Here is a 15,078-nt window from a genome sequence, read left to right as displayed (position 1 = left end):
TGTGTGTTAACGAAGTATCTTTTCTCATAGCTAGGTTAAAAAAAGCTGGTTGTTGTGCTTTCACTTGACATCAGCAAAACCTATAATTGTGTTAATTTGTTTAAGCTTGGTATATCTTAAACTTTTCAATTCCTTTTCAAATACGCCTGTGCATACCAAATTTTTTATCGAAACGTGTTTTGGTGATGGGTGATGGGTGGCTAATCTTTTTTTCGATTCATGCGCCGACCTTAATTTATATTTTAATCCCAGAAAAACAAACACTATTTATTTTGCCAAATGTTCTGAACGTGAAAAGAGGCTCTTTAGCAAGGGAACTAAAGTTGATCAGGTGAAATCTCTTCGATTTCTTGGTGGAATTTAAAATGACAGCGCAATTCTTCAAAGACTGTCAATCTGGATGCAACATCATCAAACTCACGACTAAGAATCAGTCAGACTTACCTCCCAATAAAGCTTTGGCCGTGTACACAGCTTTAGTCGAGTCTAACATGGAATTGGCACATTCTACATCTTGTAATTTCCAAAAATATATGGAGAAACGTACACACACTTGAAAATCGAATGTTAAAACGTTGTGCTAGACCCCTTCAATTCCCCAACGTATTCTAAATGCCATTTCTAGTGAATATTCCTTACCTGTCTCAGAATGTTATATCTCTCAGTGATACTGTTTCTGTCAGCGCACATTTTGTTATCAAAAACTGCCTTATATTTTTGACAAGGTAAATTCAATTCATCTGTGGAATTTTTTTACTAACAAATGTAGAGTCTTTACGAATGTTCTTGAATTGATCTCTACCTCAAAGCAAAATATCAATTTCTCATGTTAAGAAAAGCTTCTTCCTTATTACAACAACGGCAATTATATATATGGCACTGATAGCTCCGTTGGACATAATGCATCTAGTTTCTTGGTGGTGAAACATCTATCTAAAATAGTACATAGAGTCAAAGTGGCGGAGGAACTTTATTCGACTTTTATCGAGTTCGTTGTCATCAGATATGCTTTTAAGGTGGCTATTATTGATGGTATCAAAGGAAATGTTATTTTTTCGGATAGCAAGTTCTAATAAATAAAAGGGACGCAGAGAATCAATATTTGTTTGATATACATGGTATGTTACATGAATGTCAAGTGGATGACTGTGACCATGTTTGGATACCTGATCAGTGCGGCTTTTTTTTCAATGGAAAAGCTGACTTTCATACCAAAAGGGGTCAAGTTGATGGGACAATTTAGTCCATCAAACATGGTCCCAATGAAGCAATACGGGCAATTCGGAACTTTCAACAAGTGAAGGATGAATTTAAAGAGTTTGCGCGTGTTAAATTCAATTGCCTTTTCTATAAAATAAATTCCACATTTCAGTTTAAACCCTTATCAGAGGCTTCCTTTAATTCCTGGGAAATCAAAATTCTTTATAGGCTCATGGATGGTCACACCTATTATAAAATATATTTAAAAATGATTCGCGCTGTATCTTCTGATATTTGTGAAGTTTGTATTATTAGCGAGTCTGCTGAGCATTTAATTTTTAGATCTCACAGGTTTGATTATATTAGGAGTTCTTTTAGCTTCTTAAAGTTGTATGATGGTCCCCTCTATCTCTTCGCAATAAAAAATATACGTCATCTCGGGGAACTAACTTGCTTTATTAGAGAAGGGAGTTTAGTAAATTATTTTTTGTGTTCAATTATTTTCTATTGCTGTAACATCGCTTTTTTGTTTTCAGCCAAAGTTTGCAACACTGTTTTTTTTTTCTTTTTTTTCGCGTGACTTTGAACCACCCTACAATCAACAATTACACACGCACACAATCAAACTTAACATATAGGCTTCAGCTATTACGGCCGCTTTTTTGTTGTGCTTTACATATAGTTCTTAACAATCATTACGACTTTTGATTATGTGGACATATAAACCACAAATTTGTAGGTTTAGTCTATCAGCAACCAAAAAAAAAAAAAATTTTTTTTTAGCTTATATAATGCAGAAAAAGTTAATTACTTTGTATTCTTATTTACAGATTTTCATTAAGATTTCTTGAAGATTTTATAACTTTAGACCAAAAAAACTAAATAGCCAAGCGATTCATAAGGAAATTAAATTATTCCTTGCAGAAAATCAAAGACACCGCGCGCGCAGAGCTGCCAAACTTTATCTAATTTATATTTATCTTACAGTAATGAAAATTTTTTTTTAAGATAATGTTTTCAATTTTGGTTTATAACCTGTATTATTCTTTAAGAAATGAAAAACGTTCAATAAAGGCCATTTATTTTAAAGTCGGAATACATTCATCAAATTATTTTATTAGCGAGTTGTATATAGTAATTATCAAATTATGGATGAATTAATATACAAAAGGCTCTCCGTGGTGTCATAACATTGAAGCAGACTAGGAATAAATCTTGGAATAATATCTCGAGCCGCAAAACTTCAAGTTAACGAACGTGTGATGCTTTTTACATTTGCCTTTGAAACAATATGATAGCGCGCCTGCCCATTGTTATTTTTTAACCTGAAAATGGCGTCTCATTGTGTCAGCCATCTAAGAACGCAGTTCTTAAATTTCTCCATATTATTTCGCATATTTCAGAAATAATTTCGCGTGCAGCTGAGACTCCAATTTTAGATGAAAAACAGAGGTACAAGTTTCAAGAACTAAATTTGAGAAAAATCACTATCCACACGTTTTCTTTTAAATGCACTTTCAATATAGATATATGTACTCATGTGCAAGAAATTCCTACTTCAATTGAAATGGACGGCAGACATTTAAAAGGTTGTTTACGTAAGTTAATATAATAAATCAAAAGAGTTGTGGAATAATTCCTATAGAAATTTTTAATGGTAGTGCCGACATATATGTTCAAAAGATGAACATATACTTTTCTGATGAACAATAACTTTTCTTTTTATCTTTATGTTTAAGTAAAGGTCTTCTTTATTAAGCTCCGCCAGTAAAGTCAACCACTTCGCCATTTATTTTAAACTCATTTTTCTTAATTCATTTTTATAAATTAAAAATCGTAAATATTATTTTATTTTTTCTTAATCTATATTAAAAGATTTAACGTAACGTGGTTTTTATTCTAAAGCTTTTTGTTTCGTGTTACACGAATAATAAGCATCGAATATGTATTTTTGCTGTACAGAACTCATTTTTACATTCCATTTGTTTTACATCGATTTGTGAAGAACATATTTATCGCAAAAATAATCGAATATATGCATATATATATTGTAATATGATGAGCAAAAGAAATTTTTTTTTGTCATTTCTGGCAAGAGAGTTAGTCGTGAGGAAGAAAATGAAGGCTGTCAAGAATAAAAAGGGTTTGAGAAAAAATAAAAATTTTGGATAGCTGCATCTCGATTAAAAAAAAAATGCAATTGAAAGGAAAATTAAGGAATCGATAAGCAAAAAAAAAATAAGTAAATAACCCACTTTCTATTTTTACGTTTTTATTTTATCTTTTTAAATTTTTAAAGGTAAAACGTGACAGAAAGAGCATTCTTCGTGGGAAATTACCAGGAGGATGATGATATTATCTTATTTTTTTAAATTTAACAAACATCACACAACAAAAATGTTGATATCTACTACAAATATTGCTTCACAAATTAATGTTCCTAAATTAATTAGAACTTACCAAAACAAAAAAGTTTAAATTAATTTGTATTGCTTTTAAATTAAAACAATTTTCTCTGGATTTTTTTTTAACTTGACTTGTAAATACGTTTTTTCTTTGATTTCGTAATTTTCGGCTACGGACTTGGTGAGATTTCCGGAAGAAGGCATTAGTGTTGGTTGGAAATAGGAATGGGTTATTATTTTACAAATTAAAAACAGTTCCCAAGCCAAAATTCATATTTTTTCACTAGCTTTAAGCGAATCGTTGGTTGGATTTAGATGGCTTTTGCACTTGCCACAGTGACAATATTAAACGAAAAACCTACGTTCCAACTTAAATCTCTAAACCAAAATCTATTACCTGGATTCATATCGTCACTCAGGACAAAGTTGAAAGTTATTAGTTGTGTGTCCTACCCCTTTGTCACAGTTTGCTGATTTTGGACCTTAATCAGATAAGAGTAACGGGACAAAATTTGGGGATTAAATCTTTTGTAGGTTTACATTTGCAAATCGAAGGGACCGACAAATGACAGCGAACCAGATAAACCTATCTGAACTGATTACGCTGAGTGACGAAATATAAATAAAAAGGTACTTGATGTATATTTCTGCACGTTACAAAAATTTACCAAACTTAATATATCAGCGGGTAATCATGTAAACAGGGGATCATCGCCGTGGTTATCGCCATGGTCTATTTTTAGGACCGGACTGGCTTGGTTTTATTTTAGACAATTTATTCTTGCCAAGGGGCTAATCAGTGTACCATCGTCACCAGCTTTCCAATACTTCTCTTCAAATTTTCCATTTCAATGCATTAATAACTGAGAGGAAAGTAAAAAATCAGAATCAAATGGACGTTTATGACTTTACGACATTGTATAAACAAATTCCATATCGTAAACAAAATAAGCATGTAGAATGAAATGAATAGAAAATTATGCAGCATTTTACAAGTGAAAAATATTAATTAATATATATTTTTTTATTTACAGATTTTCCATAAAATTAAATGTTAACAATTTTGTTATAATGAATAATTCATATTCCTCTTCATCATTATACTAAATTTTCTCTTCTATTTCAGTGTGCCAAATCGTTTTTCCTTTTTTGTTCACATATGAAAACAAGGAGAGTAAAGTGTGACTTTCTCTATTTATTTAATTTTTATGTAAATTTTTGTGCGATTTATAATTTCAAAAACTATACACATTTTTAAGAATTCTTATCGGCTACAAGGCCTTCCCACATCGTAACATGCCTTAATATTTGCTAGCTTTCGCATTAAATGCAAAACTGTCACTCCCTACTTCGAGTATAGGGACTTCAAAAGTCTTGATTGGGCTGAGCTCTCTTCCTGTATAGCTGACTTTGACTCGGGGTCTTTTTTTAGGGCCACGAATTCCATTGAGCCATATTCGGCGTTCTTAAGCTCTTTGATTGAATCCTTATACACCTTTATGTCGCTTGCCAGGAAGAACTACTAAATGGTATTGATTATCGGATGAAATCAAGGCGTATCAAACTTGCAACGTCATTGGGAAATATAGCCTATTCGACCTCTTGATCCTCTAGATTTCATGAAAACTCGAAAAATCTTTTGCCGCTATCGGAATAAAGCTAAAAACACCATTCGCAAGGAAAGAATGAGATACTTTGTTACTTTCTTTTTTAGAATTGATCCTTCGGCTTTGTGGAGAGTTTTGGAGAACTATCGTTACTACAAGGTGAATGACTTTAAGGTTGACGAGGCGAACGACGATTTTGTCAATACTATACATCACGATAGGCCTGATAGTTCTAGCCCTTCTACTAGCGGGCCCTCTTGTGGGTCTTTCCAACTCACATGCATATCTGATGTTGAACTGCTAGCAGCCTTGTATAAAATTAAATCTAAGTCCATTGGGAATGTAGAAATTCCCTGGACTTAGTTGTATTTTTAACTCTATTGTATGCTATGTACATAATATTCGCGGAAGGGCCATACCTCATAACATGTTAAATGTTTCTTGGGAATTACTTTTGGGCAATTTACATTGCGTCGTCTCTGTTCAGGATTGTTAATTATGGCCTGGCTCTCTATCTGTGTTCTAGACTATTCGTTAATTAGATGCAGCATTTTTAAGCGGCTTTTTCTTGTTCAAGTTGCGCGTTGCTGGATTTACTTGCCATTTGATCTTCGCATATTCTCTCCCTCAAATGATGCTTTTATTGAGTATTCACTTACGGTCTGTCAACACTGAACTTTTGTTTAAGTGATCTTGTGATTAACTACGCTATGAAGTTAGCACAGCAGCATACGCATTAATGTCGGTCTGTTCTGTTGATATAATCACAAGCATTGGCGTACTTACCTGTTTACGTTTCTTTTTTTTCTGAAATTGCTACTACTTTGAGAAACGGTCTAAAGTATTTACTTTCTCTGATGCATTGAATTTCTTAGTTTGTGGCTGTGGAGCCAATTTGTAAATTTAGTTGCGGTAATTTATAATTTATTTATTTGAGTTTCTCAACTAAAGCGCGCGAGATCGCACGCTTTTGATTGTTCTATTGCAAAAATATAAAAGTATTAAAGGTATAAAAGAGTAAGAATTACATTAATTACACTAAAATTTTGCGCACTTGTGCTTGCAATAGTAAATCTCTTTGGAGTTTTTTTCGTTTTTTTTCTTCCTCTGTTGTTAATAGCTTTTCTCTTGGCTTGTTTACCGTTGCTTCAGTAGTGTAAATTTTACGTGTAATATAAGAGATAACTTTTCTGATATTTATTTTTTCTTTCTTTTTCGTGCTTCCAGTTTGGTTTTGCATTCTCTTGTTCTTTTGCTCTCTTGCTACATTGACAACGTAACGGAAAAGGTTTCTTAAATTTCTTAAATTTGTTCTTTTTTGTCCTAATAATTCACTTCTTTCTTTTTTTTGACCCGACATGCAGTGCTTATATACACCATCTCGCGCAAAAACAGGCCCGGAATTGGATAAATTCGTTTCTTGTTGGCTCTGCGAGCGCGTCATGCAAACTGTGCCGGTATTCTCGGCCGTGCTGCTGACGCAGTCCTGACCCTTCCAAAGGCTTAAGATGGCCATGTCCTGACTGCAGGCAACGGGACATTGATTTTTACAAACTTTTCACGGAGACGCGAAATGGTTTCTCGGAATTGAGTAGAAATCTCGGCTCCTTGTGGGAGAAGTTTCAGCTAATTAAGTCTAGGTTTGATGAATGTCGTTTTATTGAGCACTCATCTTCTACCAAAGCCAGAAAAATAACAACTCGTAGCGTAGCGTGTGGGACGTCACCTCTGGCTTTCTCCAAATCTGATTTGTTGGTACAAGTTACCGCTTCCTCCAACTCTAATATGAACAGTAATGTTTCCGATATTGCTGAGTCGGTTGGTAGCAAAACAGTTACAAACAAACCGGCAAATCCGTCGGTTTTAAGCTACGCTGAAGTGGCAAGGGTATCTCCGCCCAGAGCCGCCACTCACTCTAATCAAGCGCCATCGCCTAAAAGTAATGAAGAGAAAAATAAATCATCATCTCCTCCTGGCTGTTCGCGTGTGAATGCTGGTCACCAGACTCGGCAAGTCTCACAAGCTGCCGGTACAAGGGAGACAACCCCATCTATATTCTCCCCAACTCGAAACTCTCACACCGTGAACCCTCCTCCTGTTCTAAATAATAACTTTTGCTTGACGGCAGTTGCTCCTAGAAAAGCTATATTTGTGTCAAGACTGGCACCTGAAACATCGGTGGATAACATAAAAAGCTATCTGGCGGCGAAAGTCCTATCAGTCAACTTAAAGCGCGTTAGCATTTTCAAAATGGCTCCTTCTCAATCTAGAGCAATATCTCTTCTTTTAAAATACTAGTTCCGACTGAAAGCAGTGATGTGTTGTTAAACAAACGACTGTAGCCAGTAGCATCCTTAATTAAGGAATTTATCCCTCCAGATCGTCCCCGTAATACCAAGGCAATAGTCTTGTCGCCTTCAAAAAAGTAATTGTTTCTTCAGGCCCACTATCTCTTATTTATCAAAATGTTAGGGGCCTAAAGTCAAAAATTCGTTCTACTTTGTAAATTCAGTAAGCACGGAGATTTTCTGTTTGGCCTTTACTGAAACTTGGCTAAAACCCGATCTTCATTCGTCGGAACTTTGTCATAATTCTTTCCAAGTCTCTAGAAATGATCGAGTGAATCGCATTGGTTGTGGTGTATTAATTGCCATATCTGTGTCAGTCCCGTCCAATTTAATTGAATTTCCCACTTCTCCTGACGTTGAATTTATCGCTATTCGTGGGAATATGCCTGAAAAACATCTATTTATAACCTGCTCCTATATTCACCCAAATTCTGATATCTCCATTTACAAGATACACGCTGCCCTCATTTGTGAAGTGGCCAAGCGGTCTAGACCCACCGATTTGGTCGTTGGGTTGGGTGACTTCAATTTGCCTCAAGTCACTTGGTGTAACACTGATAATTCTGGCTGTTTGGTTCCTACTTCAACGTCTGATAGGGCTGTTGTGTTCTTTAGTGAATTATTTGATCATAATTTGGGTCAATATAATCGTACCCCTAATTGTAATGGTAGACTGCTTGATCTCTGCTTTGCCAATTTTCCCGAGATTAACGTAAATCGTTGTCCACCTTTTAGTTTACCTGAGGATCCTTATCATCCATCAATATGCATTTCCTTTTATCATATGAATGATGGTTTGTTGAAATGCTTTAATGTGCCAAATCAAACTTTTTTAAATAATTATTATGATTTTCATAAAATCAATATTGTATTGCTAAACATCGTCTTTCATCGCTTGATTTCTCAATCGGTAGTATTGAAAGCTTATTGTCATCGTTCTACAATACATTAAACCTAGCTGTTGCTGCATCTGTTCCGATCAAGCAGTGTCGACCTCGAAGCAGGTGTCCCCCGTGGTTTAATAAGACAATTAAATACCACAAGAATAGAAAAAATTCGCTATTCAAAAAATATTCGAAAAGTGGCTCTGCGCTCGACTATGTCGCTTACTCGGTGGCGAGGCATAGATTTAACTCCCTCAACGATCATTATTACTGCAGATACCTTCAGTTCATTAAATCCTGTCTGTTTGCCAATCCTAAATTCTTCTTTAAATTTGTCAACTCTAAAAGAAAAATTTCCACATATCCCTCTCATGTTTCTTTTAATGGCTCTGATTCCTCGGATGATTTTGAAATCTCAAATTTGTTTGCTGAGTATTTCCGACGAAACTTCTCGATTGCTAATTTCGATTTATCAGCAAACTACTCGTATCCTATAACTAACTTGGTTTCAATTCCTAACTTGGTTATTTCGGAACTTGACGTTTTTGAAGGGTTGAGCTCTCTAAAATATAATTGTGCGCCTGGACCTGCTGGAATTCCGTCATGTGTACTTAAATCTTGCGCGGTCGAGTTAGGCGATGTGATCTCAAAGATTTTTAAACTGTCCTTGAAGTTAGATGTTTTCCCTTCGTGTTGGAAGAGTAGTTTCCTTATTCCTCTCCACAAAAGTGGAAGTAGAAAATTTGTTGATTTTCCTTATTCCTATCTACAAAAGTGGAAGTAGAAAGTTTGTTGAGAATAACAGGTGTAGCCAAATTGAGTGTCTTGCCCAAGTTGTTCGAGTAGATCCTTCAGGGTTTTGTTTAACTTCATCACCTCGGATGAATTCCCCATTACGTCTGGCGTACCCCAAGGAAGTCACTTAGGTCCCATTTTATTTAGTTTATACATTAACGATCTCCAATAGGTGGTTACTTCCAGCCAGATCTTAATGTGCTGATGATGTGAAACTGTTTTCTTCCTTTTCCGTCGAATCGCAATCACATCGTCTTCAAAGTGATTTGAATAATTTGGTTGCGTGGTGCTCTTTGAATCTTCTGAAACTAAATCTAAATAAATGTAAGAAGCTTTCTTTCTCAAGAAGGAAGTCCTTCATTACTCAGTATTTCATTGATTCGCACAAGTTGGAAGACGTCGATTCGTTCACAGATTTAGGCTTTCTATTTGATTATAGGTTACGTTTCAATTTGCGTATTGAGCTCTCGTTAAGCAAAGCTGGGTCCGCGTTTTATGAAGAGGTGGTCCAAAGAGCTTGATGATCCTTATATTACGAAAAGGCTGTACATGTGTTTGCTTAGACCCCTACTCGAGTATGCCTCTATTGTGTGGTCTCCTTCATATAGGTGCTATGTAGATTCATTTGAATCTGTTCAAAAGCAATTCTTGCTGTTTGCCCTTAGAAATTTGGGTTCGGGTCCGATTGCTTCTCTTCCTCCCTATGAAAACAGGTTGCTTCTGCTGTCCTTACCGTCTCTTGAGAAACGTAGATTTGTTCTTGGCGTTTCGTTTGTAATCAAAGTAATAAATGTTGCTATTGACTCGCCTTCGTTACTTGGTGAAATAAGCTTTAATGTCCCTAACCGCTTCTCTAGGCACTTTATCTTGGTTAAGCTTAGTCAGTGTAAATATAATTATGAGCTGTTTAATCCGCTCAGAGTTGTTTGCAGGAACCTAAATGACGTCTATCACTTATTCTCATTATCGGACTCTTTAAAGTCTATTAAAGCAACATTGCTTAATGCGCGTAATTTACCTATGTCGTACTTAAACTAGCTTTTAACCTTAAAAAGTCGTTACGATTCGAAAATGGATTGTTGTTAAGTTATATCGGTTGCTAGGCTTATGCTTGTTTGCGATGGCTTAGGCGTTCATTTGCAATTTGGTCCTGTACCGGTTGGAAGTGTGGCTCTTTGCTGGTTGTGTACATGTTTGTTTTCTTTTTCCTTTGTTTTCCTTCTTATTTGTTTTATTGTACTTATACTAAGTTTTATTATTAATTTAATATAAGTTTTGCTTTAAGTGCCAATTGAACTGGACTGTTATGTGTTTAATTTCATGTATAAGTAGAATTAAATTAAATAAAATAAATAATTCTAATTTGCATCTGCTATGCTTTCCTTTTTTTTCTTTGCGTATGGATTTGTAGTAATAATCTACACTTTAATGGTAGTCAAAGAAAGTTGGTACTTATATTTCCCTGTTGTGTAATTTATTAGTGGTTTCAATTTGGCCCTTGACATTTTGCTTTAAGGCAGAGAACAATTCAAGAATGTTCGTGGAGACTCTACATTTGTTAGTAAAAAAATTCCACAGAGGAATTGAATTTATCTGGTCGAAAATATGAAGCACTTCTTGATGATAAAATGTGTAGCTGGAAGAAACAGTATCACTGAGAGATATAACTTTCTGAGAGAGGTAAGGATTCTTTATGTTGTCTTTAATTAACTCCTTAGCAGTACAAAGAAGAGCTTTTCCGGAAACGGACAAATTACCAGAAATGGCATTGGGAATATGTTGAGGAATTGAAAGAGTCAGTCTAGTAAAACATTTTAAAATTCGATTTTCAAGTGTTTGTGTACGTTTCTCAATATATTTTTGGAAATTACACGATGTAGAATGTGCCAATTCAATCTTAGATTTGACTAAAGCTGTGTACACGGTCAAGGCTTTTTTGGGAGGTAAGCTTGATTGATCATAATTTCCACGAAGAGTTACGCTGTCATTTAAAATTCTATCAAGAATTCGAAGAGATGTTTCCTGATCAGCTTTAGTTCGTTTGATAAAGAGCCTGATTTTTCGTTTCGAACTTTTGGCAAAATAAATAGTATTTGTTTTTCTGGGGTTAAAATATAAATTAAGATCGACGCATGAATCGAAAAGAAGATTAGTTTTTATCGGAAGTTTATTCACGGCTACTGAAAAGGATGAATCCGCAGATACGATAAAGAAATCATCTACATTTTCAAAAAGATGAGTTTTGTCATTGAAGATTATGCAAAATATCTATGTATAGATTGAAGAGCAGGATGCTCAAACAACTGCGTTGTGGAATACCACTATACACTTCAAATTTTTTTGTACCCATCACCAAAACACGTTTGGATAAAAAATTTGGTACCCACATAGGTATTTGAAGAGGAATTGAAAAGTTTAAAAGAATTCTACCAAGCTTGAACAAATTGACACAATCATAGGTTTTGCTGATGTCCAGTGAAAGCACAACAAACACTTTACCAGCTTTTTTTAAACTAGCTGTGAAAAAAGATAGTTTATTAACGCGCATATTTGTACATTTGCGTTTTTGACAAGCATAAGAACGAGCTGTAATAATGTTTCCAGTGTTTAAGAATTCCATCAATCTCTCTTTAACCATGTGGTTGGTACTTTCATACATCGCAAATCTGAGAGCATAAAGCTAATAGAGCAGAAGTTATTAATTGCATGCAACGGCACAGTTAAGCTTCTCCCAGACAGCACTCTTACCATATCATACTTAACTTCATCACAACATGCAGTAGTAGCCCTCTTTCTGGAATGTGAAACATACATTAGCTCACACAATGAAAAGGGTGTATTGTTGAGACTACTAAAAGGAACTGAAGGTAATGTATTCGGATTGACACTTGGAATATAGCTCTTGAGCATATCCAGGTATCTTTTATTCTCAAGGTCATTCCACACAGCATAACCGTTTAATTTTCGACTAAAATATTAATGCCCTCTAATGTAATTCTAGAAAAAACGCGAGTTACCATTGCCAAATAACTCTTTAATCGTAACAGCTCTATGTGTCCTTTTCTCTTCTCTAACTGCAGACCTCTACTCCCCCAAAGTTTTTATACATTCAATGTAGTTCGTTGGTTTGACATATTTACTCATTTTTTCCTTGCAGCTCGCTATTTGCAAAAAAGTGTTGATAGGGTATATTTCCACCAAGCTTTAGGTGAGAAGGACACAATATCAGAAAAGTTGGTTCTAGCAGATATGATCACGGACTGAAAAGTACTTTGAACTGAGGATAAGTCGGAAGGAAAATCAACTTTAGACAGACGGTCCATAAGGAAGTTGCGTGAAATGAAATTTTCTATTTTTTTAAAGGAATTGCAGCGACTGTGAAATAAAATATGAGAGTGCTGACATTTGCCAATAAAGACGTTAGTCGATTTACCATTGTTTAAGATATTGAAACTGCTGGTGTTGATGGTATTTGCGAGGATGTTCTCTTTGTTTGTCGAGACTTGATCGCCATACAAGCAATGTCTAGCATTGAAATTTACGGCTAGAATCACATTTTGTTCACCATCAACAAAGTCACATAATCTATAAATCTCATCACGGAAAGTTTGTACATCAAGTATGGGTGGAAAGTAGCATGAAGCTATGGAAAGATTCGCTTCAAGATCCACGGTTTTGATGATGATAATATCACCAGCAGAATTGTAGGGGATACGTCTAAAATGGACGCCTTTCTTAACTAGTATACTAACGTCAACATAATCGTCATATCGGCATTTGGTGACTAAAGTATAATTGGAAACTATAACTTCAAAAAAATTGTTATCTCTCAGAGAAAGTTCACTTAAGCTGCAGAAATCTATATTATTCGAGTTCATCTAAAAATTCAAAAATTATAAGTTATGTCGGACACTTTGGATATTACATTGTGAAAACGAGATCATGTTTTAAATTAAAAAGGAACTTCGGCGGCTTTACTTGCTTGATCGTAATGATTATTGGCACAGAGAGACATTTTTTCTTCAAATTCCTTTTGGAGGGATCATTGGACGGATACATTCTTTAATCGCAGAGATTAATCTATCAAATTCCGAGGAACGCAAATTGTTCTTCGAAATTATTGGCCGCTGAGGTCTTGTTATAGACGACTTTGGGAATGAGATGAGAGAAGGCTAGGGAGGTGTATTGAATTTTTTCTTTGTTAAAATCTCACTAACTCGTAATCATCCTTGCTCGAAATTGTGGACGAGTTCGTCAATGAGGGGAAATTGTCATCGTAGTAGTTGTCATCCAGACAATCAAAGTAGTTTGAGGAAAGCTTTTCTTTCATTTCTTTGTAAGAAAGATTTTTAATACCATAATTTTGTTGATATTTAATCCCCACTCTCTGTTCAGGCAACACTTGTTTAGAGCGTTGTGGTCGACTGAACCACAGGACAAGCACTTCGTCGTTCCACAGTTTACGCACTTACAATTGTGGAAATGTGATCTCGTTTACATCATATTCACTAGGGACATTGCAAAAACTACGAATATTTCCGTGAAAGTCCTCGTCATACACGCTTTTAAATTTTTTTTTTTTAAATCATTGTGTTCAGCGAGGTTGATAACATTTAGAGCAGAACAGCAATTCCAACCTTCCAACCATCCTTGCTAACCACCTTTAGTACTTTTGACCCGTTAATGTTGAAACATTTAAGATAATCCTAAAAGAAAAGATACGAATTGATGTTCGTACGCACGCTTTCGGCATTTTCACAAGTTTCAACGAAAACTAAGAAATTGTACTGCGGCAAACAATCGTACAAATTGATATTGTGATTTGGAACGGCTTTGGCACCCAAATCAGAAGTCTTATCAACTACTTGTTTTCTGTGCACCGTCAAATCATTAGCTTCTCTTTTGGAAAATAAATAAACTTCATCCCCACCCATCCTGGATCTCTTAATATGCTTAGTGGCATTCATAAAAAAATCTTCAAAATAACATTTGTTTGTCGCACACCCTGCGTCCATAGGGAGATGGGCTGATATAGTTTTGACTGTTATGTCGGGCAAAACATACCAAAAAAATCTGGCGAAAAAGAGAAAAAATTTATTATGTACGTACATTCTTTCCTTCTTTTTTAAATTTTCAAAAATTTCTTTTCCCTTTCAAATTTTTTTTTAAATTTTTTTTTATTTTTGCTCCTTTTTTGAATTCTCATTTTTTTTACTAACACCCATAACACAAAAAAAAGTTTTTCAACCACCGATTGCAAAAAGTCGTGTTGTCGCTAGTATTAATATCATATAAACGAAGAGTTTTTCTATAACCCACTTTAATAAAGGTAAACAATGGCAGAAACAGTAGCTCAAAAAAGTCTACATATAATACTGAAAATTGGGGGTTTTCTTGTTAAAAACGACTTTTATGGGTTGAGAGTGAAAAAATATATTTCTCAGGATACAAAAACTTACGTGAAATAACACTTCAAAATTGTTTTTTGACTTAAGATCAGGTTATTAGCAAAAAACCACCAAAAAGTCACATAAACCGAAAACATGTCACCAGAATGCTCGAAAAAGACATTTTTATTTAACAATTTTATACTTGTTTTCGTACATTTAAATGTTAATCTATCAATTAAAGTGTGTAGTTTTATTTCTTTCACTTAAAATGTTACCATATATACAAAAAAGTAAAGCATTTACTCAAGAACTTAGAAGTGTGATTATGAATTGAAGAAGGGAGGAGAAACCGTATAAGGAAATAGTAAAAACAATTGAAATTAGCCGTGGTACTTTTTAAACTATTATAAAGAATAGAACACACCACACATGTTCACAGAGCATGAAGA

This window comes from Glossina fuscipes, unplaced genomic scaffold (genome assembly GCF_014805625.2).
Source record: "Glossina fuscipes isolate IAEA_lab_2018 unplaced genomic scaffold, Yale_Gfus_2 222, whole genome shotgun sequence".
Taxonomy (NCBI): domain Eukaryota; kingdom Metazoa; phylum Arthropoda; class Insecta; order Diptera; family Glossinidae; genus Glossina; species Glossina fuscipes.
Note: the sequence above shows the minus strand (reverse complement) of the source record.